Raw genomic sequence first — 26385 nt, 5'->3', positions numbered from 1 at the left:
TGAATGATCTTGTATTGGGTTGGTGAGAAGATGTTGAGAAGCACTTAAGAGGTCCCTTTTATAGCCCAAAAAGCAAATATAGCCGTTAGACACAAAAAAGAGACGTTTGAAATTCAAATCAAACTTGAAAAAGTTGTTAGTCGCGTCCCAGGCGCTCCGGGGACGTCTCCGCGCTTTACGGGGACGTCTCCGCTTGTTTGCGCTTTTTGCATGGGGACGACTCCGCTTCTTCGGGGACGACTCCGCGCTTCGGGGACGTCTCCGCGCTTTACGGGGACGTCTCCGCCGTTATATCTCCGAAAAACAAGTCTTCTGGAATTCTCTGAGAGAGTCGACTCCGCTTTTTCAGGGGACGTCTCCGCGCTCCGGGGACGTCTCCGCGCTTTACGGGGACGTCTCCAGACGTGCCAGTTCTTCCTGTTTGTGCCAGAGACGTCTCGGAGACAACCCGGAGACGTCTCGGCTGTCCCTGAACTTTTTCTTTCATCTCAAAAATTCTTCAATAAGTTCTTAAAAATCATGGGAACTTGCCTAGACATTTCTTAACAATATTCTTAATTAACCAACTAAAATCCTCAAATAACTTGTTAAGATAAAGGGAATTATGCTCTAGTGTTTTGTATTCATCAAAATCCATTAGAGGGTCAACAATCTCCCCCTTTTTGATGATGACAAAACTTGGAGTATGTGCAATATAAAATATATTGTGTTCTAGGACTAATGCATGCTAAGTTGCATGAAGTAGAAAACATAAATATTTAAAACATACTTCATGATAATGCTTTAGATTTAATCAGCTTAACACAATCAACCTATTTCAGTTTAAGCTGAGTTGGTATTCAATATAAAATACAAAGCATTATGAGCATATACTTAGATATTTCTCCCCCTTTTTGACAACATCAAAAAGATAGTGGAACATTAAGCACAAAGATAAGAATACTCAGATATTTCTTTTTCTTATTGTACTCTGATTTGCATGTCAAGTTATTGCAAGAATATGAATCATATAACTCAAGGCAATAATGTTAGAAAAAGATTAATGAGCATAGATCAGAGCCAATTAAGATAATTCCAGAGCAGAACACATCGAATGTGATTTCAAGAAATTTTCTAATTTGATACCACAGATAGTTTTCTAATCAAGTGTAGGTGGAATCTTCCTTAGGTTAATTCAAGAAGTACCACAAATGATATTCAAGGAAAGCACGAATGGAAATCTGACCTCTCTTCAATAATAAGTGGGAAAGCTTGTTCATTTAAGACCTTTTGCCTAATCTATTAAGTATTTTATCAATAGGAGAGCAATTCAATTGATTTTCAGAGTAAAAGATCAAAACTTATATATTTGAAAGACATATCATCCTGTTGGATCATTAATTCTTAAAGGCTTCAAAGTTCTTTTATGATAATAAGAGCATTGGGGCATAAATACCAAAATATGAATTCATGCAATTTTTGATACATCTCAGAGCTCTTTTAAAGACTTTCTTTTATTTCTTTAGAAAATAAGCACAATTTGATACATAAAATAATGAATTTGCACAAAATTGAAGTTCCAAAGAGCAAGCCAATTAGGACTCATTAGTGAGGTTCAAAATAGATTTTCTAAGAGATACTCAAGAAAATTTAATACATTGTTCTCCCCCTGTTTCATTAAATTAGAGGCTCTCAAGATTTGTAATTTGGTTCATGAGTGATGCATAAGATATACTAACCAAATAACACGCCTCAAGGTATATCATAAGGATTTTCAGATTTAAGTTTCAGATGATACATATTGGAGAGTATTAGGATTACTTTTCATTTAGTATTCTTTCTCTCTCCTTTAGCTATAGATTTATGCAATTAAGTCCAATAAGACCTCTCCTTCTGAAATTTTCTTTCTCCCCCTCAATTGATCATTCCATTTAAGAGTTTAGAATCCTAAGATAATGTTCAACAAAATTGTCAATCTCAAAAATATATTTTCTATAAGTTTCAGCTTATTTTCATAAGACTCAAGATTTGAGATAAGACAACCTTTATAGAACTCATCTCAAGGTAATTAAAGCATGTCTTGCAATATAAGGAGGTTCATCAAAATCAATCCATAAAATTCAAAGCATGCATCAAAATAAAGTGTCTTTGGGATAGGATACTGAATATCTAAAGCTCCCCCTCAAAAGATGCATTCTTCTTTAATCATTTTAAATTGTTGAATTTCAGATTATAGTGATAAACGTGAATAACACTGAAATTCTGTAATATCGAGAATGTAGAGTAATCCAGTATTATTCCAAAATTTGTAGTAATTACTCTTTCTAATCCTTTATGAACAAGTTATGCTTTCTCTTAATCTTAGAGAAAATGTATAGAAATATCAATCAGAAAATGATTCATTTGAAGCTTAGTTTCTTTCAACCGCATTTACATTTTCTTTCTTTTAGAATCATTTGAGTGAGCTGAAATATTTCTAGTTTTAAGATCATTCACTCTATTGATGGAAGTTTTTAATAATGTAGGGGAGAAAAACATATAGATGATCATTGTGCAATGTATACATGAAACACAATAAATCCTTTTAATATCAAAATAAAATCATATATTTAGAAATTTTTGTTTGCAATCAAGATCATCGAAAGACACATCATTTGAACCAATATTAGTATACTTTGAAGATAAGAAATGATATGTTTCGGATGCGTATCGGAGCAATCACCAAAGGCATCAAAATTAATTCTGTTTTTCTTTCAAAATCATACTTTGAGATATGTATCTTCCACATTATAGCTCATCTTAAATGATTACAATTGAAAATGCATATTTCAAACATATAAGAGTATATACAGAATCTTTGTATTTAATGTTAAGTTTTGGTACGAAGTAGAACATTATATACCAAATTTAAGCAAGTTGAAGGATCAATAGAGATATCCTTCTCTTCTCCTTTTTACAGATTTATTTAACTTTCAGATTTTAACGATGATTGTGAATGACAAATCTGAAATTTCTTTTCAATAAGACCAAACAAAAGATGTTATGTAGCATTTCAAACATTCAATCAAATTATTCAATCATGGAACATTACAACATATTGAGAACCCATAGTTTAAAGCATCATGCCACATGCAAAATACATTGTGTGTTAAGTCATGCATTAAAATATTAAGAAAAAGAATGTGAAGGATCAAAATCAATTCTTTTCAAATAAACTCCCCCTATATAATTTTGCACTGATTTCATCCTTAAAGTGTGTTTTCAAGTGATTAAAAATTTGACTTGATTCTTCTTATATACTTTCATTTACTTTGTCTTTCATTTTTAACTTTCTTATGCTCTATACTCTATTTGCTCCCTATCCGGTGGAGTTGGGAAGGGGCACGAGGTACTACCACTAGCCTCTCTCTTGTGCCGTCCCTAATATGCCCTACACCGAATAGTTGGGTCAAATAGTGCCGGGTACTACCACTAGCCTCCCCATTGGCACCATCCCTATGATGAGCAATATAGAAAGGTTAAAATATTTACTTTAAACTCTCCCTCTATTTAAGTATAATTTATCACGGATTTTATCCTTCCAAAAGAATGCTCACACAAGTCTTACAAATGTGGTGAATATATTACGCTTGTTTTGCTTTTTCTTAAGATTGGAGTATTTGCCTTTACTTAGATTTTACTTTTCTTGAATAATATCCATTATCTCTCTTTTATCTCTCTTTCTTTTTGTTATTCTCAAGTAATTTTTTTGAAAGAGCAGAATAAAGAAATAATCAAATGTATCATATAGAGGTATATCATGCAAACACATTTTCATTATGCTCAAGAATTCATAGCTTCTCACAAGTCATTTTAAATCAAAATTCTAAGTATAAACTTGTGTAGTTCATGGTTATGACATAGGTAAAGATATATTTTAGTTTGGGCAAACCATGAAACAATTTCTAAAAGCACAAGTCAATCAATACATATATAGACATGATATCAAGAAATTAATAATTAAAGACTTTAATCATGCCATAGTAAGATTTAAGTTAATGACTTTGCTCAGCTAATTTATGAGAGAGGTATCTAAAATTACCGAATCATTCTGCATTCTTCAAGTCAAATACCTACTAGATTTCTTATGTGTAACCTTTTGGCTAAAGAAAGTTCTCTCTCTTGTTTGCATGTGAATGTTTATTGTACCTTTTATGGAGGTGTCCTTCAAGTTGAAATCTCCCATTTTCTTGCTCAAGGATCCTGCAAACTCCTTTTCTTTCTTGAAAGAAAGTCATTAGTTTCTTCAAGATACAAAACATTCATCTACCATATTTTTAACTAGATGACTCAATACAAGATATGACACTAGTTGAATGTTGAGTCACTTTACTCAAGAGATTGCCTAAGTATAAGCAAGCACATATCACTTGAACTAAAGAGATAGTTTCATTAACCAAGATGGTTCAAGGACAAGCATGTGAGGCAATATGAAGATTTATCAAGGTCAAACCAATTTCTTATTTTCAAAATCAATTTAGTTCAGATTTTATTTGCTTAAGATAATTATCAATAAGACACGCTAGCTAAGTTTTAATCAACTTATCTTAAACAGTTGTTTCTATCAAAATTCAGATTATGATTTATTTGTTATCAATAAATTATGATTCATTAGAGTTAGATTGAAATCTTGCTCATAATGAGCATACAATCTGGTCTACTAGCTGTATGATAAAATAAGTATTCTATCATGCTTCAATACAGCTTTAAAAACAATAGATCTACCTTGCTCATTCTTTTCAAATTCTACAAGATGAGGTCATAGAATACCTTCTTCATGCCAATCTTCTATAAGAGTTTTCTTGTGGACTAACTTTGGTCAATGAAGATCCTCTTTCTTGTTTCTCTTAATTTGGAGTTTGAGAGAAGATGTTAATTCATTCATCATACATTTTTCAAACTCACCTTGCATGAGCTTAGTAAAATCTTCATATAAATTCTCGTTTGTAGAACCAAAAAGTGATATCATCAATGTATTGTTAGATGTATGCCCTAGAAGCCAATTTGGCTGACACATTGTTGATTCTAGGGACATAATTTTGTACTTGACTATTTATTATTGAATAAATAAAAGGCATCTTTTCATTTATATTGTTTATGTGTCTATGAATCGTCCAAGAAATTAATAAGATGATGATACATATTCTCAAGAGTTGAGAATTTGAGCCATGTATCATTGGTGATTAATTTCTAAATGCTCCTGATCAATGAATCATCACGAGGACGGTGATCGATCCGATCAGTGCACAGATCACTTTCCTTCTGAATGGACGAGACTTGAGTCCACAGTGTAGGGACACTGAAGTGATAGTGCAGGTGCTTGTTAGAGAACAAGGGTACTGAGCGTGACCAAGACAAGAAGTCACTTGGATGTCTATCCACTCGTCAGTGACTTGCTTGATGTTGCAGTAGTGTGACTGGTCCTTTGACCTGCGGTGCTTCGGCTACTCACAGTGAGGTTATTGTAGTTTGACTGCACATATACATGGTCTCTAGCCATATGGGTCCATGCAGTGTAGATTGGCTGCAGTAGGTTCACTGTAGGAGTAGGGTATGCACCTATAAGGAATCTATCGACCTTGATAGAAAAGGAGTGATCCTATGTGATTTGTTAGACTGAGTTCTAAGACCTTGGCCAGGGCAGTAATATAAAGTGAAAAAGAGTTTTCCACTATCGAACTCAAGTCGAACAAATCTTGACATATGACAGACGATGGGGTTTGACGAGTTGTCCATGACCTCCGTCCTGTAGGGATCCACGATAGTAGGACTGTATCACATGTTAACTGCACCTAGAGGTTCATCATTCCATTCTGCTGGGTAGCCACTACATGCTGCTAGGTGTCACTGGTGGATGGTGGGACTCACAGGGATTATCTCGATGATCGATAAACCCTAATGAGTTGAGTTGGAATCGTTCCAACCCATTGAAAGGAGTTTTCAATGATATTGAGATAGAGATCACAATATATCTCACTACCAGTTAGAATAGAACCTATGGGGTCACACACACTAGAAGTATTGACCGATCCGATGGTTGAAATCGTGATTAGGAATCACAAGTAATCAATTTGATTGATAAGAAGTTGAAGAAGGAAAGGGAATTAATTAATTGGACTTGAAACAAGAATCCTACTTCGGGTAGGATTCCTAGAGTCCTAATTGGATTAGGACTGGGAATCCTAGTTGGAGTAGGACAGGGATTCCTACTTGGAATAGGATTCCTACAATCCTAATAAGATTAGGAATTTTGAATTAAAATTGGATTCCTACTTGGAGTAGGATTCCTAGAAATCCTAATTGGATTAGGACTTCGGATTCAAACAGAGACCTAATTGGATTAGGACTAAAATTAAATACATCCTAATTGGATTAGGATTCCTTAAGTCTAAATTAATTATTAATCCAATGAATCAACATGACTCCTAATTGGATTAGGATTGAAGAGTTCAATTGAGTCATGATTCATTCAAGTCCTAGTTGGATTAGGACTAGCATAGATTGAACCCAAATTTGGCCAATCCTAATTAGATTAGGATTAAACCATGAGAGAGGCACCTAATCCTCTTTGGAAGAGGATTAGGTTAACCAAGTAAGAGGAGCATGAGCCCCTCTCATCTTGGATGGTGCGGATTGAAGAAGAGAGGGGCCGGCGCCCCCCTTCTTTCTTTGGAAAACCATCTAGGGCTCCTACTTTGGAGGAGCCCTTGATGGCTATAAAAGGCACCATGAGGCCGGCACCCTAGGGCATTGGAGTCCTCTTCCTCTTGTGCCGTGGCCACCCTCTTCCTCCCTCTTAGTTGCAGCCGCAAGCAAGGGAAGAAACCTCCAAGTGTTGGCGGCCTCCTCCTCTTCCTTTTCTTCATCAAACGCAAGCAACAGAAGAAGGCTGTGCAGGGGCTCATCTTCTTCCTCTTCTTCATCCTTCTTCTTCCCCCTCTCAAGCACTTTTAAGAGTTGAAAGAAAGAGAGGAGATCAGCCATCGAAGGAAGTCTCTGCAAGGGAGCTAGCACCCCGGGGAGACAAGGAAACATTGATCGGTCCTCTACTTCGTGTGGATACCCGTAGAGGCCGGACGTTTGAACGGCTTCAAGCGAACCCTCTTCCAAAACCACGAATTCAGATTTGCGGTGATCATCTACCCGCGCAAGGTGAAGATTTGATCTTCCTAATAGTTTTAAAAGTCTTAATTCTTACCTAATTACGAAAGGTCTCGAAACAATGTTCATGTGATGAACGTCGATCCCGCACATGCCTCTTCCGCTGCCATCTGATTTAATTTTTGAAATATCAGCGGCATGGGCGGGTTCCCAACAGTGGTATCAGAGCCTAGGCTTCGTAGATTAAAGTAAGAATTAAATATCTAAAGGCATATTAGATCTGAAAATTGAATGATCATGCATGCTGAAAAATTCTGCATGCAGATTTTTCAGGGGTGCTGATTTTTTGCATGCTGATTTTATGTGATAAAAAGATGATTCTAATTGCATTGTTAATGGGATTACAAAGTTTAGAATCATGATTAGCATGATCAGAGACCTATGTCATGATATAATCAGTTAGTTTTCAGATTTGAAAATTATAATTGTTGCATACGGTGATGATCATAGGATTCAAACCCTTTTGGTATCAAATGTAATGACCTGCGATGTGATCTGCGATGTCATGTAATTTTTCAGATGCTTGCATGCATCTTATTTGATGTTTTGAGAGGCCTGTGTGCCTCCTAAAAGGAGATGTAATTTATTTTTATTTTTATTTTATATCTGGTTGTATTTCTGTGATGTGATGTACATCAACGATCAAGTTGAAGCAAAGGCATGAGATGAAAGGTGATCCAAGCGGTTGATGGCGATGGGATCAAGGGTTGATCAAGGATCGAATCAAGGAGGCTTGGAACCAATTCAAGAGTTGAAGACCACTTGATCGATTGATGTGCATGTGCTTGTAATACGACCTAATTAGAATCCATGATCATCACCTATTTAAAGTTTAACTTTAATTTGATGCTGCGATTATAACTGCCTGTGATGTGCCGTTTGCATGTGATGTAAATGCGAGTCGGGTAGATAGGTTTACATGTGATGTAGCAAACCCAATTGAGACCTAAATCAAAACCTCCTCAATCAAGTCGAGAGTGAACCGACATGAGCAAGTCATATTAGATTAATTGATCTAATTGGTGTCTAGGAAAGCATGAAAGGTGGTTACTTAATTAGGACCTTACTCTCTGAGTAAGGGGAGCCTCCCACCTGCTTACCTGGCCAATTGTTCGATTACCTCTTATGAAGGGCTCAAGTTGCAAACACTAAGACCTGATTAACCAATATTAAGTTAATAGGTCTTCCACTGTAGTAGAGCTGCTAAGGCCTTTCTGATGTTGATTTGTCTCGGCTGGACACAGTGGTCAAGTTGCATCGGGGGGCTGGACCTCTCTATAGACATGAGATATTGTAGGATAAAGGTGGGGTTGGGCACCAATAACTGTTAGGTGAGGACCCAATGACGACTTTATTCCTACGGTTATACGGTGGGTCTGACTTAACTAAGAAATGGGACCAATAACTGTTAGGTGAGGTCTTCATGGCTTAGAGACCAAGTTACACTGCAACATGCTTGAGAAGCATTGTACAAGAGTTGTACACTCATCCATCTATGTGTCACCAATAACTGTTAGGTGAGGTGGCATGTAAATTGGTGGGACCGCAGTACCCACTAGAAACCCTAGTCGTGTAGGATTTCCGTTTCCCTACCAGGGGAGTGTGAGGGATTCGAGAAAATAGTGGGAGTTACATTTGTTCTAAAAGACCTTAGAACAGATTAGGATCAAGTACAAAAGTCTAACTAGAATCTTTACTCTCTACAGATACAATGTCGGCTTCAAACCCTCTGACCCGTATTCTTGAGACCAACCGACTGACCGGAACCAATTACAAAGACTGGCTTAGAAATCTCAAAATAGTTTTGGACTGTGAGAAGATAGGCTACATACTCGATTCAGATATCCCCACACTACCAGCACGTCCTACTGATGTTCAGCGTGAGTTGCATAAAAAGTGGTTGGATGATGACATTAGAGTAAAATGCTATATGATGGCATCCATGTCTAATGAACTCCAATGCCAGCATGAAAATATAAAGACTACTAGGAACATACTGGCACACCTGCAAGAGTTGTATGGTGAGCAGAGTCGCACAGCTCGTTTTGAAGTGTCCAAGAGGCTTTTCAAAGCGAAGATGCGCGAAGGGCAGTCTGTCCATGATCACGGTCTGACCATGATCAAGGACCTAGAGGAGCTTGAGAAGCTCGGTATGGACATGCATAAGGAATTGCAAGTGGATTTGATCCTACAGTCACTTCCTGATTCATTTGGTCAGTTTATAGTAAACTACCACATGAATAAGATTGAATGCACTAAGACTGAACTAATCAACATGTTGGTAACTGCTGAGGGAGCCTTGAAAGGTTCAAGGGGCAATGTCCTTGCTGCTGAGTTGACTTCTGGTTCCAAGAGAAAGTCTACTTGGAAGAAAAAGAAGCCTGCTAAGAAGCAGAAGAAAGACAAGAAGCAAAAGAAGGAAGTTCAAAAGAAAAAGGCTAACGACAAAGGAAAATGTTTCCACTGCAATGTCGAAGGCCACTGGAAGAGAAACTGTCCTTCATACCTCGAGAGCCTAAAGAACAAGAAAGGTGACACACCTTCAGAAGGTATAGACTTGCTCATAATTGAAACTAATCTAACGGTTTCTTCTACTTCTAGTTGGGTTATAGATTCTGGTTCTAGTGCTCATTTGTGCACTACCATGCAGGGTCTAAAGGAAAGTAGAAGGCTGGCGGAAGGTGCGGTAACCCTTTGGGTTGGCAACGGGGCAAAAGTTGCTGCTGTGGCTGTGGGCACCTACCATCTGCGACTACCGTCTGGATTTAGTTTAATACTTAGAGACTGCTATTATGTATCTGTTGCTAGCAGAAATTTGATTTCTGTTTCATGTCTAGCACAGGAAGGTCATGTTTTTACATTTGACAAAGACTGCTGTTCTATTTATTTGAGAAATAAAATAGTCGCACGTGGTTTCATGATTGACAGTCTCTATCATTTACATATGGATGTATCTGTGAATGTTACCGAGCAAGATGTGAGTGCCAAAGGATCCAAAAGATCCAGAGATGAGATAAACCAAAGATATTTGTGGCACCTCAGGCTTGGCCATATTGGAGAGGACAGAATGAACAAAATGGATAAAGATGGGCTTTTAGGCTCATTGACTTCCGAGTCATATCCAGTTTGCGAGTCCTGTCTTCAAGGAAAAATGGCAAGACTGCCCTTTGTAGGACATGGGGAGAGGACCACTGAATTACTTGCCCTAGTACATACAGATGTATGTGGCCCATTCGATGTGCTAGCCAGGGGACGTTATTCTTACTTCATTACCTTTACCGATGATTATTCACGGTATGGGTATGTGTATCTTATGAGACACAAGTCTGAATCCTTTGAAAAGTTCAAAGAGTTCAAGAATGAAGTAGAAAAACAAACTGGAAAACCTCTTAAGGCTCTTCGATCAGATCGAGGAGGAGAATACCTTAGTGGGGAATTCCGGGACTATCTCAAAGAAAACGGCATAGTCTCACAATGGACACCTCCGGGTACACCTCAACTCAACGGGGTGTCAGAGAGGAGGAATCGGACCCTATTAGATATGGTCAGGTCCATGATGAGCTTCACTGATTTACCTATGTTCCTTTGGGGAGATGCCTTACTCACAGCGATTTATTTATTGAATAGAGTTCCCTCTAAATCCGTTCCTACCACACCGTATGAGATATGGCATGGTAAGAAACCAAGTCTGGGTCATCTCAAGATTTGGGGATGTCCGGCCCATGTCAAGAGACTACAGGCGGACAAGTTAGAGGCTAGGACCATAAGTGCTCGTTTTATAGGATATCCTAAAGAGTCATTAGGATACAATTTTTACATCTCAGAGGATCACAATGTGTTTGTGAGCCGTCATGCCATCTTCTTGGAAAATCAGTTTATCCTTGATGGAGGCAGTGGGAGGAAAATTGAGCTTGAAGAGAAAGTCTCTGAAAAGCAACGAGTCATGGATCCTATTGAACCCATTCATACAGAGCCAGTACACGATGTCCCTCGACCACCTCGTAGATCTAGTAGGGTCTCCCATCCTCCCGATAGATACTTAGGTATACTAGAAGAGGATACCGAGGAAATGTTCCTAGTGGGAGATAGGGATCACATACAGGATCCCAAAACCTACAACGAGGCGATATCTGATATCGATTCCGAGAAATGGCTGGAAGCAATGAAGTCAGAGTTAGACTCCATTAGTTCCAACCAAGTCTGGACCTTAGTAGACCCACCAGAAGGTATTGTACCTATTGGATGCAAATGGATCTACAAAAGGAAGATAGGTTCGGATGGAGAGGTAGAGACCTATAAGGCAAGGCTTGTGGCGAAAGGGTATAGTCAGCGCGAAGGCATTGACTATCAGGAGACCTTTTCACCTGTAGCCATGCTAAAATCCATCCGAACATTGCTTGCCATTGCAGCATTTCATGATTATGAAATCTGGCAGATGGATGTGAAAACTGCTTTCCTGAATGGACATCTTGATGAAGATATCTATATGGAACAGCCTTTGGGTTTCACTTCCAGTGATGGAGATCACAAGGTCTGCAAGCTGCAAAGGTCCATCTATGGATTAAAGCGAGCATCTCGGAGTTGGAACACTCGTTTCGATGACGCAATCAAAACGTTTGATTTCATCAAAAAACGAAGAGGAACCGTGTGTTTACAAAAAGGTTAGTGGGAGTGCTGTCGTTTTTCTCGTACTGTACGTAGATGACATTCTTCTGATTGGGAATGATATTCCCATGCTAACCTCGGTCAAGGTCTGGTTGTCAAAAGAATTCTCCATGAAAGACCTTGGGGAAGCATCCTATATTTTGGAAATAAAGGTCTATAGAGATAGATCTAAAAGGATGCTTGGCCTTTCACAGAAGATGTACATAGAGGAGGTGCTGAAGAGGTTCAGCATGGAAAACTCCAAGAGGGGTCTCTTACCCCTAAGGCATGGAATTCATCTCTCCAAGAAGATGTGCCCCAACACATCTGAAGAGATTCAACGCATGAGCAAGATTCCTTATGCATCGGCAATAGGAAGCCTCATGTATGCCATGCTATGTACACGACCTGATATAGCTCTTGCTGTGAGTGTCACAAGCAGATATCAGTCGAATCCAGGTGAAGAACACTGGATAGCTGTGAAGAACAGTCTTAAGTACTTGAGAAGAACTAAGGACATGTTCTTGGTCTTTGGGAGAAGATCAGAGTTGAAGGTAGAAGGATGCACACATATTGATGATAGAAAGTCTACATCAGAATATGTGCAATTGTGGTTCAGTAAATTGAAAGAGTTCCAAACAACCGATCATTATAGATTCTACCTTAGAAGCTGAATGTTAAGCCGTATCTAAGGGTGCAGTGGAAACCATCTGATTAAAAGTTAATTGCAGAGTTAGGTGTAATGTCATTAGATGTCATAACACTTTACTGTGATAACATTGGCACCATAGCACTAGCTATGAAGCCATGGTCTCATCAGAAGTCCAAGCACATAGAGCGGCGCTTTCACCTCATACGCGACTATGTGGAGAAGAAATATGTAGAGGTGCAGAGAGTAGACTCCGCGGATAACGTGGCAGACCCGTTCACTAAGCAGCTGAGTCAGCAAAAGACTGAAGCCCACCTTGAGAAGATGGGCCTAAGATATATGACCAATTGGCTTTAGTGCAAGTGGGAGATTGTTAGATGTATGCCCTAGAAGCCAATTTGGCTGACACATTGTTGATTCTAGGGATATAATTTTGTACTTGACTATTTATTATTGAATAAATAAAAGGCATCTTTTCATTCATATTGTTTATGTGTCTATGAATCGTCCAAGAAATTAATAAGATGATGATACATATTCTCAAGAGTTGAGAATTTGAGCCATGTATCATTGGTGATTAATTTCTAAATGCTCCTGATCAATGAATCATCACGAGGACGGTGATCGATCCGATCAGTGCACAGATCACTTTCCTTCTGAATGGACGAGACTTGAGTCCACAGTGTAGGGACACTGAAGTGATAGTGCAGGTGCTTGTTAGAGAACAAGGGTACTGAGCGTGACCAAGACAAGAAGTCACTTGGATGTCTATCCACTCGTCAGTGACTTGCTTGATGTTGCAGTAGTGTGACTGGTCCTTTGACCTGCGGTGCTTCGGCTACTCACAGTGAGGTTATTGTAGTTTGACTGCACATATACATGGTCTCTAGCCATATGGGTCCATGCAGTGTAGATTGGCTGCAGTAGGTTCACTGTAGGAGTAGGGTATGCACCTATAAGGAATCTATCGACCTTGATAGAAAAGGAGTGATCCTATGTGATTTGTTAGACTGAGTTCTAAGACCTTGGCCAGGGCAGTAATATAAAGTGAAAAAGAGTTTTCCACTATCGAACTCAAGTCGAACAAATCTTGACATATGACAGACGATGGGGTTTGACGAGTTGTCCATGACCTCCGTCCTGTAGGGATCCACGATAGTAGGACTGTATCACATGTTAACTGCACCTAGAGGTTCATCATTCCATTCTGCTGGGTAGCCACTACATGCTGCTAGGTGTCACTGGTGGATGGTGGGACTCACAGGGATTATCTCGATGATCGATAAACGCTAATGAGTTGAGTTGGAATCGTTCCAACCCATTGAAAGGAGTTTTCAATGATATTGAGATAGAGATCACAATATATCTCACTACCAGTTAGAATAGAACCTATGGGGTCACACACACTAGAAGTATTGACCGATCCGATGGTTGAAATCGTGATTAGGAATCACAAGTAATCAATTTGATTGATAAGAAGTTGAAGAAGGAAAGGGAATTAATTAATTGGACTTGAAACAAGAATCCTACTTCGGGTAGGATTCCTAGAGTCCTAATTGGATTAGGACTGGGAATCCTAGTTGGAGTAGGACAGGGATTCCTACTTGAAATAGGATTCCTACAATCCTAATAAGATTAGGAATTTTGAATTAAAATTGGATTCCTACTTGGAGTAGGATTCCTAGAAATCCTAATTGGATTAGGACTTCGGATTCAAACAGAGACCTAATTGGATTAGGACTAAAATTAAATACATCCTAATTGGATTAGGATTCCTTAAGTCTAAATTAATTATTAATCCAATGAATCAACATGACTCCTAATTGGATTAGGATTGAAGAGTTCAATTGAGTCATGATTCATTCAAGTCCTAGTTGGATTAGGACTAGCATAGATTGAACCCAAATTTGGCCAATCCTAATTAGATTAGGATTAAACCATGAGAGAGGCACCTAATCCTCTTTGGAAGAGGATTAGGTTAACCAAGTAAGAGGAGCATGAGCCCCTCTCATCTTGGATGGTGCGGATTGAAGAAGAGAGGGGCCGGCGCCCCCCTTCTTTCTTTGGAAAACCATCTAGGGCTCCTACTTTGGAGGAGCCCTTGATGGCTATAAAAGGCACCATGAGGCCGGCACCCTAGGGCATTGGAGTCCTCTTCCTCTTGTGCCGTGGCCACCCTCTTCCTCCCTCTTAGTTGCAGCCGCAAGCAAGGGAAGAAACCTCCAAGTGTTGGCGGCCTCCTCCTCTTCCTTTTCTTCATCAAACGCAAGCAACAGAAGAAGGCTGTGCAGGGGCTCATCTTCTTCCTCTTCTTCATCCTTCTTCTTCCCCCTCTCAAGCACTTTCAAGAGTTGAAAGAAAGAGAGGAGATCAGCCATCGAAGGAAGTCTCTGCAAGGGAGCTAGCACCCCGGGGAGACAAGGAAACATTGATCGGTCCTCTACTTCGTGTGGATACCCGTAGAGGCCGGACGTTTGAACGGCTTCAAGCGAACCCTCTTCCAAAACCACGAATTCAGATTTGCGGTGATCATCTACCCGCGCAAGGTGAAGATTTGATCTTCCTAATAGTTTTAAAAGTTTTAATTCTTACCTAATTACGAAAGGTCTCGAAACAACGTTCATGTGATGAACGTCGATCCCGCACATGCCTCTTCCGCTGCCATCTGATTTAATTTTTGAAATATCAGCGGCATGGGCGGGTTCCCAACATGTATACTTTGAGCAAATAAGATATCACAAATTCTTCTTTTTGATGCATAGATTTATCACTATTACTTTCTATCAAAAAGTTACTCAAACTTTTATATCATGCTTTTGATGCTTGTTCCAAATCATATATTGCTTTATCATATTTGTAATGAGTGTTTTCAAATATGGTGGTTATTTAACATATATCTTCTTTAATAAAGTAAGCACATAGGAGTCCATTCTACGCACTCATTTGATAGAATATAAAGCTCATAAAGCAAGCAAATGATAATGGTGATCTTTACTTCTAATCATGCAAGAATTTCATCAAGATCTATTTCATCTTTTCTTGATTTAGTCTTTTAGTAGTCATCAATTTTTCTTCATTAAGTGCATTTCTGAAAAGCTCAATTTGGTTCTAATTATTAACATGTTTTCAGATTGTTATATGTAAAAGATTAACCATATACATATATAATTTGATTTTAGTATCTTGATAATAAATCATTAGTCTCATAAAGAATAAAATGAATTGATATTTCTGCAACTAAAATCTTTTCATTGAATGTTCTATATGCATTGCTTGATGAATGATATCCAAGGATAGACATATCTCTATCAGATTTGGCATTACTTTCAAGAAACCATATCAAGTATAACATATACTACTGATAAATATGAAAGATATGCAATAGTTCATTTTCTATTTTTCAGAAGATCAAAAAGAGTTTTCATCAAAAAAATAGATTTAATGTATGACAAGCAGTGATGATAACTTTTAAAAATCATTTAAGTAGATGACTACCATACACAATTGTCTTTTCATTTCTTCAAGAATTCTATTAATCCTATTTTACTTATGGTGTCCTTGGTGCTGAAACAATTGTATTCAATATTATTTTCTATGCACAACTTGATAAAAAATTGGTTTTCAAGACTATCCCATGATACTTTTGCAAACCTTTTTCATTTGAACCCTTTTTGTGAGTTTGTGCCAATGCAGAAAATATTTCAATTTACGTGCCAAGAACAAAGCCAGTGTAAGCTTTTGAAAACTTAGTATTGGAAACAACATCATTAGATTTAGAAATTGATTTTGTTTGTTTCCTTAGTTAACATGCATAGCAAGCTTTGACCTTTTAGAAGATAATCTAAGTAAGGCAATGACAAGGTCTTTTGAGATTAAGTACATACTAGCAGAGTTGATTTTATATGCCAAAGATGGTTTCTTTAATCTTGGTATTCATAGTGCATATATTCAAAAGCATACCAAGTACACATTATCATTTAAACAATAATGCCATGGATAAAAACTCTCAATCAAGCATATAGAGAATTCATAGAGTTATTCTTAATAAATTGTTTAATCATTTAGCAACTTATCCAATAGTGAGTAAAGTATACTATAAAATGAAATGATTTGATTATATTTCCAAAAGTATTTTCTATATCACAAAATTGATCAATACTAGCAATTCATATCAAATATTAAAGCAAAAATAATGATGAGATGCAAGGATTACTGATTTCATTATTATTATTATTTCATTTAAAATTACTTTTCATAAGTATGTTTTAAGTTTCATTTTTGATGTGTGTCTAGAGCACCCATTTGTATGAAGGTTCTATTTGTTCCATGGGTATCTTGGCACATCTATGTCTACATCCTCATATTTTCATTTTGGGTACCCAAGCTTGCTTGGGTCCTTGAGAGTTAGGACATATGGTTCCTTTTGGAACCCATATCTGTTTAATAGTAATAACCTTACCATTTGATTTAATTATACTAGAACGATAGGTAAAGTTGTTATTCCCACCCTTTTCATTTTTGAAATAAGTTATCTTATTTAATGGTTTGTTTGGTGAATTAATAACCTTTTTCTCTAGAGATTTATTGTTAAGTAAAGAAGTCAAGCCAAGTTTTGATTTATCATAAGTAACATATTGGCTTTCAAACATCATTTTTAATCGTTCTGAACTTACGGTGAATTTGTTAATAAAAGATTTTAATTGATTAATTTCTTTACTTAAGTTTTGATTTTCTTTAATTAAGCTATGATTTTTCTGAATCAATTCTTCTGAAAATGACCTTAAGCTTTCATTTTCAGAATTTAGTTTCTTAAGATTTTTATTCTTTACAGTTAATTTTCTACATTCACTATACAAATCATGAAAAGCATTTAATAATTCATCATAAGAGAATTCTTCTTGAAAATCATTTGAGGTAAGAGTAGATTCAGATTTTACCTTGTCTTCTTGTGCCATAAAGCACAAGTTGGTTACCTCTTGTAGTTCCTTGGAGCTAATATCATCATTGTTGCTCCTAACTTCTATTTTCTTGGTAGACTCTTTCTTGGTCAAGGCTCTCTTCCTTTTTACCTCTTTCTTCCTTTCTTCTTGCTTCCTCTTCTTCTTTGTCTTTAGGAAGCTGATTTGCCTCGGAGTTGACTCGGACCTTATTGGAGTCGACTCGGTGAACTTGAGAGTCGACTCTGAGATACTTGGAGTCGACTCGACTGAGGGAGATTCAACACCCTTTTCTGCAGTCTCATTGTTAGTATATAATTGAAGCACATGTGAGCTAGTCTGAGATTTATCATAAACATTTTCTAAAGTATCCCAGATCTCCTTAGCAGATAAGCATACAGAAATTTCATTAAAATTTGTTTCTTTAATAGCACAGTATAATATGTTCATAGCATTAGCATTCAACTGTGCTAAGTCCTTTTCATTAAAAGTTTGAGAGAGTGTGTGAAGGTCATTTATTATGATTTTCCATAAGTAATAGTTTTGTGATTGAATAAAAACGCGCATGCGTATTTTCCAATGTGTATAGTTTAAGCCATTAAATAGTGGAGGTGTATCAATTGATTGTCCTTCTCCTAGAAAACTATCTATTTGAGTTGTTATGATCTTTGGCTCTAGTCGGTTAAGACTACAAATAATATTTGAGCACCTGCTCTGATACCACTTGTTGCCCAGTAGATACAACCCAAGAGGGGGGGTGAATTGGGTCTTTTAAAAACTTTTATATTGCTTTTGAAACTTTTTGATTAATTATGCTAAGTTGTACAGATGCACAGTGAAAGTTAAACTTAGCAACAGTTTGATGTATAGAACGTGACTTGATTGAATATGCTTGCAACTAAAGGATGCGCGGATAAGAGTTAAGCAAGCAATTTATCTAAGTAAGTAAGTGTGTTAGTTAGACAATGACAAGAAGCATTACAAACACAACAAACATATAGTGGTTCGGTGCACCCCAGCACCTACATCCACTCCCCAAGACCTCTTGGGAATTTCACTATAATCCTACAGATTACAGCCGGTTGTTTTACAAGCTCACAACCCAACTTGTTGTTTTACGAGATCACAACAAACTCGGTCGGTTTTCACAGGCTCACCGACTCGAACCAACCGATTGTTTTCACGGGCTCACAATCCAACCCGGTTGGTTTTCCCAAAGGCTCACCAACCACAACCTTACAACGTTGGTTTTTCCCTTTGGCTCACCAACAAACCTTAACCCCTTGATTCAATCCCTTGATTGAATCAAGTTACAAGATATTAGAATAAAGGTTTAAAACAAATCAAAGCTTCTTAAACAAGCAAATATAACAATATAAACAATAGAACTCGCAAGAACCCTTTTAGCCATTGGAAGCGTGGGAGATGATGGTTCTTCCGATGTGGATCGCGTTGGCTTGAATGTGAGCTTTGAATGCCAAACGGGAGAGAGTAGTTGAGCACGAAATCTGTTGGAAAACTTGAAGGCGCTTGATTTCTTCACTTGAATGCACTAACTCCCTTGAACCTCTTTTTCTCTCTTCTCTCTTGAATGATCTTGTATTGGGTTGGTGAGAAGATGTTGAGAAGCACTTAAGAGGTCCCTTTTATAGCCCAAAAAGCAAATATAGCCGTTAGACACAAAAAAGAGACGTTTGAAATTCAAATCAAACTTGAAAAAGTTGTTAGTCGCGTCCCAGGCGCTCCGGGGACGTCTCCGCGCTTTACGGGGACGTCTCCGCTTGTTTGCGCTTTTTGCATGGGGACGACTCCGCTTCTTCGGGGACGACTCTGCACTCCGGGGACGTCTCCGTGCTTTACGGGGACGTCTCCGCCGTTATATCTCCGAAAAACAAGTCTTCTGGAATTCTCTGAGAGAGTCGACTCCGCTTTTTCAGGGGACGTCTCCGCGCTCCGGGGACGTCTCCGCGCTTTACGGGGACGTCTCCAGACGTTCCAGTTCTTCCTGTTTGTGCCAGAGACGTCTCGGAGACAACCCGGAGACGTCTCGGCTGTCCCTGAACTTTTTCTTTCATCTCAAAAATTCTTCAATAAGTTCTTAAAAATCATGGGAACTTGCCTAGACATTTCTTAACAATATTCTTAATTAACCAACTAAAATCCTCAAATAACTTGTTAAGATAAAGGGAATTATGCTCTAGTGTTTTGTATTCATCAAAATCCATTAGAGGGTCAACACAATCTATTCGATCACTGATCAGCGTAAGACGCATGCTAAGTGGACGAACAATGATAATAAAGTTAGGTGCTGCACAATGGCATCCATGTCCAATGAATTACAATACCAGTATGAGAACATAAGACTGCCAGGGACATATTAAATCACCTGCAAGAGTTGTATGGTGATCAGAGTCGCGCAGCATGTTTTGAAGTGTCCAAGAGGCTCTTCAAGGCAAAGACGCATGAGGGGCAGTCTGTCCACAATCACTGTTTGACTATGATCAAAGACATAGAGGAGCTTGAGAAGCTCGGTATGACCATGCATAAGGAATTGCAAATAGATCTGATCCTGCAATCCCTTCTAGATTCATATGAATAGTTTATAGTAGACTACCATATGAACAAGATTGTATGCACCAAAAACAAAATTGTTAAATAAATTGGTAACTACCTTAGGGACCTTGAAGAGTGCAAGGGGCATCGTTCTCACTGTCGAGTTGGTTTCTACTTCCAAGAGAGAGTCTATATGGAAGAAGAAGAAGCCTGCGAAGAAGCAGAAGACTAAGAAAACGCCAAGTAAGGAAGTTCCAAGAAAAAGGCCAATTGCAAGGAAAAGTGTTTCCATTGCATCATGGATGGCCATTGGAAGAGGAACTGCCCTACATACATGAGAAGCATAAAAAACATGAAGGGTGATAGACCTTCAGAAGGTATGTCAGATATGCTCAGGATACTTAGAGATTGTTACCTGTTGCTAGCAGAAATTTGATTTCTATATCTTATTTAGCACAGAAAGATTTTTATAATACTACTATTCCATTTATTTGAGAAATAAATTGGTTCAACGTGGTTTTTATGATTGACAGTCTCTATCACATACATATGGATGTATCTGTGAATGTATCTGAGCAAACAGTAAATACCATAGGATCTAATAGATCCAGAAATGAGATAAATCTAAAGTATTTGTGGCACCTCAGGCTTGGCCATATAGGAGAAGACAGAATAAACAAATTAGAGAAACATGAGTTTTTTTGGCTCATGGACTTTCGAGTCATATTCGATTTGTAAATTCTGCCTTCAAGGAAAGATGGCCAAATTATCCTTTGTAGGACACAGGGAGGTCCACTGAAATACTTACCCTAGTACACACTGATGTGTGTGGCCCATTCGATGTACAGGCTAGGGGTTGTAATTTTTTTACTTCATTTATCGATGATTACTCATGGTATGGATATGTGTATGATACACAAATCTGAAACTTTTGAAAGGTTCAAAGAGTTGAGATATGAAGTAGAAAAATAAACAGAAAAACTCATTAAGGTTCTTCGATCAGATCGAGCAAGTGAATACCTTAGTGGAGAGTTCCGTGATTATCTCAAGGAGAATGATATAGTTTCATAATGGACTCCTCCTGGTACACCTCAGCTCAATGGAGTGTCAGAGAGGAGGAATCAGACTCTATTGGATATGGTCCGGTTCATGATGAGCTTCACTGATTTACCCTTGTTTCTTTAGATAGATGCCCTATTTTCAACTATTTACTTATTGAATAGAGTTCCCTCTAAAGTCCGTTCCTACCACACCATATGAGATATGACATGGTAAGAAGCTGAGTCTTGGTTATCTCAAGATTTGGGGATGTCCAGCTCAACTCAAGCGACAACAGGCGGACAAGTTAGAGGATAGGACAATTAATGCTCATTTTATAGGATATCCTAAAGAGTCATTAGGATACGACTTTTCGTCCCAAAGGATCACAAAGTGTTTGTGAGCCTAGATGCTATCTTCATGGAAAATAGTTTATCCTTGACAGAAACAGTGGAAGGAAAATTGAGCTTGAAGAGAAAGTCTCTAAAATAGCAACGAGCCATTGTGCCTATAGAACCTATTTATATTAAGCCAGTACACATAGTACCTCCTCCACCTCATAAATCTAGTAGAATCTTCCGTCCGTCTGAAAGGTACTTAGGTATGCTTACAGAGGATGTAGAGGAAGTGTTCCTCATGGGAGATAGGTATCAAGGTAAGGATCTTAATACCTACAACGAGGCGATGTTAGACATCAATTCCGAGAGATGGCTGGAAGTGATGAAGTCAGAGATGGACTCTATCCATTCCAACCAAGTCTGGACCTTAGTAGATCTACCAGAAGGTATAGTACCTATTGGGTATAAATGGATCTACAAGAGGAAATTAAGTTCGGATGGTTAGGTAGAAACCTATAAGGCAAGGCTAGTGGCGAAAGATTATAGTCAGTGCGAAAGTACTGATTATAAGGATACTTTTCACCCTGTAGCATTGCTGAAGTCCATTCGAATATTGCTTGCTGTTGCAGCATATCATGATACTGTGATGATGGTCACAAGGTCTGTAAGCTGCAAAGGTCCATCTATGGACAAAAGCAAGTATCTCGGAGTTGGAACACTCGTTTCAACGATATAATCAAATCGTTTGATTTCATCAATAACGAAAAGGAACCATGTGTTTATAAGAAAGTTAGTGGGAGGGCTATTGCATTCTTCGTATTGTACATAGATGATATCTTTCAAATTGGGAATGATATTCCCATACTAACTTAGGTCAAGATTTGGTTGTGTAAGAAATTCTCTATGATAGACCTTGGGAAAGCATCTTATATCTTGAATTAAGGTCTATAGAGATAGATCTAAAAGGATGCTTGTCCTGTCACAGAATATGTATATAGAGGGAGTGCTGAAGAGGTTCGGCATGGAAACCTCTAAAAGGGGATTATTATCCCTTAGGCATGGGATAAATCTCTCCAAAAGGATGTGCCCCAACACATCTGAAGAGATTCAGCGGATGAGCAAGATCCCTCATGCTTCGGCTATAGAGAGCCTCATGTATACCATGCAATGTACGTGACTTGATATAGTACATGCTGTGAGTGTCACGAGCATATATCAGTCAAATCCAGGCAAGAAGCACAGGATAGCTGTGAAGAACAGTCTTGAGTACTTAAGAAGAACTAAGGACATGTTCTTGGTCTTTGGGAGAAGATAAGAGTTTGTTGCCCAGTAGATACAACCCAAGAGGGGGGGGGGGGTGAATTGGGTCTTTTAAAACTTTTATGCTACTTCTTAAACTTTTTGATTAACTATGCTAAGTTGTATAGATGCAAAGTGAAAGTTAAACTTAGCAAGGGATTGATGTATAGACTTCGACTTGATTAAATATGCTTGCAACTAAGGGAAGTGCGGATAAGAATTAAGCAAGCAATTTATCTAAGTAAGTAAGTGTGTTAGTTAGACAATAACTAGAGGCATTACAAACACAAAGGACATATAGTGGTTCGGTGCACCCCAGCACCTACATCCACTCCCCAAGACCTCTTGGGAATTTCACTATAATCCTACTGATTACAGCCGGTTGTTTTACAAGCTCACAACCCAACTTGTTGTTTTACGAGCGCACAACGAACTCGGTCGGTTTTTCCAGGCTCACCGACTAGAACCTCCCCGATTGTTTTCTCGGGATCACAATCAAACCCTTACACGTTGGTTTTACCCTCGGCTCACCAACAAACCTAGCACCGTTGGTTTTTCTTTGGCTCACCAACAAACCTTAATCCCTTGATTCAATCCCTTGATTGAATCAAGTTACAAGATATTAAAACAAAGTATAGAACAAAACAAAGCTTCTTAAACAAGCAAATATGACAATATAAACAAATAGAGTAAAGAGAAGCCCTCAAACGAGTTTTGAAGATGGAGGAGCTCGGCTTCTTCTTTACTTGATCCTCCTCTGATTTGGCATGAAGTAGAGGATCCCCGAGGCAGCACACGGATGGAGAGGAAGCTTTCGGATTCACTTGGATGCTCTTCTTCTCTCTATTTCGTTTTGGATGGCCCTTTTGTGCTTATGGGAGATTTCCTTTGTAATCTCTTTGAGATCTCTTTCCTAGATGATCTCTCCCACTTCCATTTTGTTCTCTCCTAGCTCTCTTCTTGTTTTTATAGCTTTAGATGGCGTGGAAACAAGAATATAGCCGTTAGAGACAAAAATAGAGCCGTTGGACACAGTCTGCACTTCCTGACAATATTACCGTTGGGATTGGAGTCGACTCGCGCGATCAGGAGTCGACTCGCCTGTTGCAGGAGTCGGCTCGTGCTTTACTGGAGACGACTCGGCCACTGTTCCAAATTTGAATTAAAGTGCATGCCTTGACTGGGAGTCGACTCGTCTTAACCTGGAGTCGACTCGCCAACTTCTGGAGCTGACTTGGCAATTTCGGAGTCGGCTCATCCACTGAAGTCCGTGGATCCAATTTTGAATTTTGTCCTCTCGAGTCGACTCGACTGTCCTGGGAGTCGACTCGAATCTCAGAGCCCGAACTCCCGATCCTCTGTCTTTTGGCTCGTCCAGTCTTGGAGTCGACTCGAACTTCCTCGGAGTCGACTCGGCTCTCAGTTTCTGAAAGTTGGTCTTCTCCCTTTTGACGTGAAGCTATCGTGGAGTCGACTCGAGCTGTCTGGGAGTCGACTCGAATCTCAGAGGCAGTAACTTGATCTTCTGTCTGTTGATGGTCGCGCAGTCTCGGAGTCGACTCGTGTATTGCGGGAGTCGACTCGAATCTCAGAGTCCATGAAATGCTCTCTGACTTTTTCTTTATGTACCGCTGAGAGTCGACTCTTGCTTTCTTTGGAGTCGACCTGCCAACCATCGGAGTCGACTCGCGTTCCACTGGAGTCGACTCGAATTTCAGACCCGAAAACTGCTCTCTGACTTTTCTGCCTGTGACTCCTAGGAGTCGACTCATACTTCCCCGGAGTCGACTCGGTAAACATTGGAGTCGACTCGAATTCCTCAGGAGTCGACTCGAAGACTATTCTTTCGAATTTTTCCTTTGATTTTACTCCTCCAATTTGAACCTTTTGAACTTTAAACTTGGGCCAATGAATTGTAGCTTTCTTCTAACTTTTCTTGAGAGCTTTTGGAGGCCTTCTTGTGTTCTTCCAACTTGCTATGTTCCTTGCAAAATAAATATCTTTCTCCTTGCAACATAAACATTAGTATCTATACTTCAAGGTTTTGTGATCATCAAAATCAATCTATGAATCAATCTTTGGGTCATCAATCTCCCCCTTTTTGATGATGACAAAACTTGGAGTATATGCAATATAAAAGATATTGTTTTCTAGAAGTAATACATAGCAAAGTTGCATGAAGTAGAAAACATATATTTTTAAAACATACTTCATGATAATGCTTTAGATTTAATCAGCTTAACACAATCAACATATTTCAATTTAAGCTGATTTGTATTCAATTCAAAGCATAAAGGCATTATGAGCATATACTTAGATATTTGCATATACTTAGATATTTCTCCCCCTTTTTGACAACATCAAAAAGATAGGGAAACATTAAGCACAAAGATAAGAACACTCAAATATTTCTTTCCCTTATTGTACTCTGATTTGAATGTTAAATTATTGCAAGGATATGAATCATATAACTTAAGGCAATAATATTGGAATCAGATTAGTGAGCACAGATCAGAGCCAATGAAGATAGTTTTCAAGAAGTTTTCTAAGTTGATACCACAGATAGTTTTCTAATCAAGTGTAGGTGGAATCTTCCTTAGGTTAATTCAAGAAGTAGAAATCTAACCTCTCTTCAATAATAAGTGTGAAAGCTTGTTCATTTAAGATCTTGTGCCCAATCTATTAAGTATTTTATCAACATGAGAGCAATTTAACTAATTTTCTGAGTATAAGAGCAATATATTAAGTATGATTGCAAAGTGCTTTTATGGTGTAAAAATATTGTGGCATAAATACCAAAATATGAATTCATGCAATTTATAATATATCTTAGAGTATACATAAAGTTCAAGGCTTTGAAGGTTCTTTTAAAGCTCTTTTAAAGACTTTATTCTTTTATTCCTAAAAAAAATTTGATACATAAAAATATGAATTGGCACACAATTTAAGTTTTAAAGATCAAGTCAATTAGGACTCATTAGTGAATATCAAAATAGATTTTCTAAAAGATACTCAAGAAAATTTTACACGTTATTCTCCCCCTTTTTCATTAAGTTAGAGGCTCTTTAAGCTCAACTTGCAATTTGGTTCATGATTTATGCATAAGATATACTAACCAAATAACACGCCTCAAGGTGTATCATAAAGATTTTCAGATTTAAATTTCAGATGATACATATTAGAGAGTATTAGGATCACTTTTCATTTAGTATTCTTTCCCTCTCCTTTAGTTATAGATTTATGCGATTAAGTTCCATAAGATCTTTCCTTCTGAAATTTTCTTTCTCCCCCTTAATTGATCATTCCATTTTAAGAGTTTAGAATTTGTAGATAATGTTCAATAAGATTGTCAATCTCAAAAATATATTTCAGCTTATTTTCATAAGACTCAAGGTTTGAGACAAGACAACCTTTATAGAACTCATCTCAAGGTATAAACTTATAATTAAAGCAAGTATTGTAATATAAGGAGGTTCATCAAAATCAATCCATAAAAATCAAGGTATGCATCAAAATAAAGTGTCTTTGGGATAGGATACTGAATATCTAAATCTCCCCCTCAAAAGATGCATTCTTCTTTAATCATTTTAAATTGTTGAATTTCAGATTTTAGTGATAAACGTGAATAACACTGAAATTCTGTAATATCAAGAATGTAGAGTGATCTAGAAATATTCAGAATTTATAGTAATCACTCTTTCTAATCCTTTAAGAACAAGTTATGCTTTCTCCTAATCTTAGAAAAAAT

This window comes from Phoenix dactylifera, chromosome 2, assembly GCF_051530095.1.
Source record: "Phoenix dactylifera cultivar Ajwa chromosome 2, Ajwa_hap1_PhDact_Kaust_v1.1, whole genome shotgun sequence".
Lineage (NCBI taxonomy): Eukaryota > Viridiplantae > Streptophyta > Magnoliopsida > Arecales > Arecaceae > Phoenix > Phoenix dactylifera.
This window is presented reverse-complemented; position numbering follows the sequence as displayed.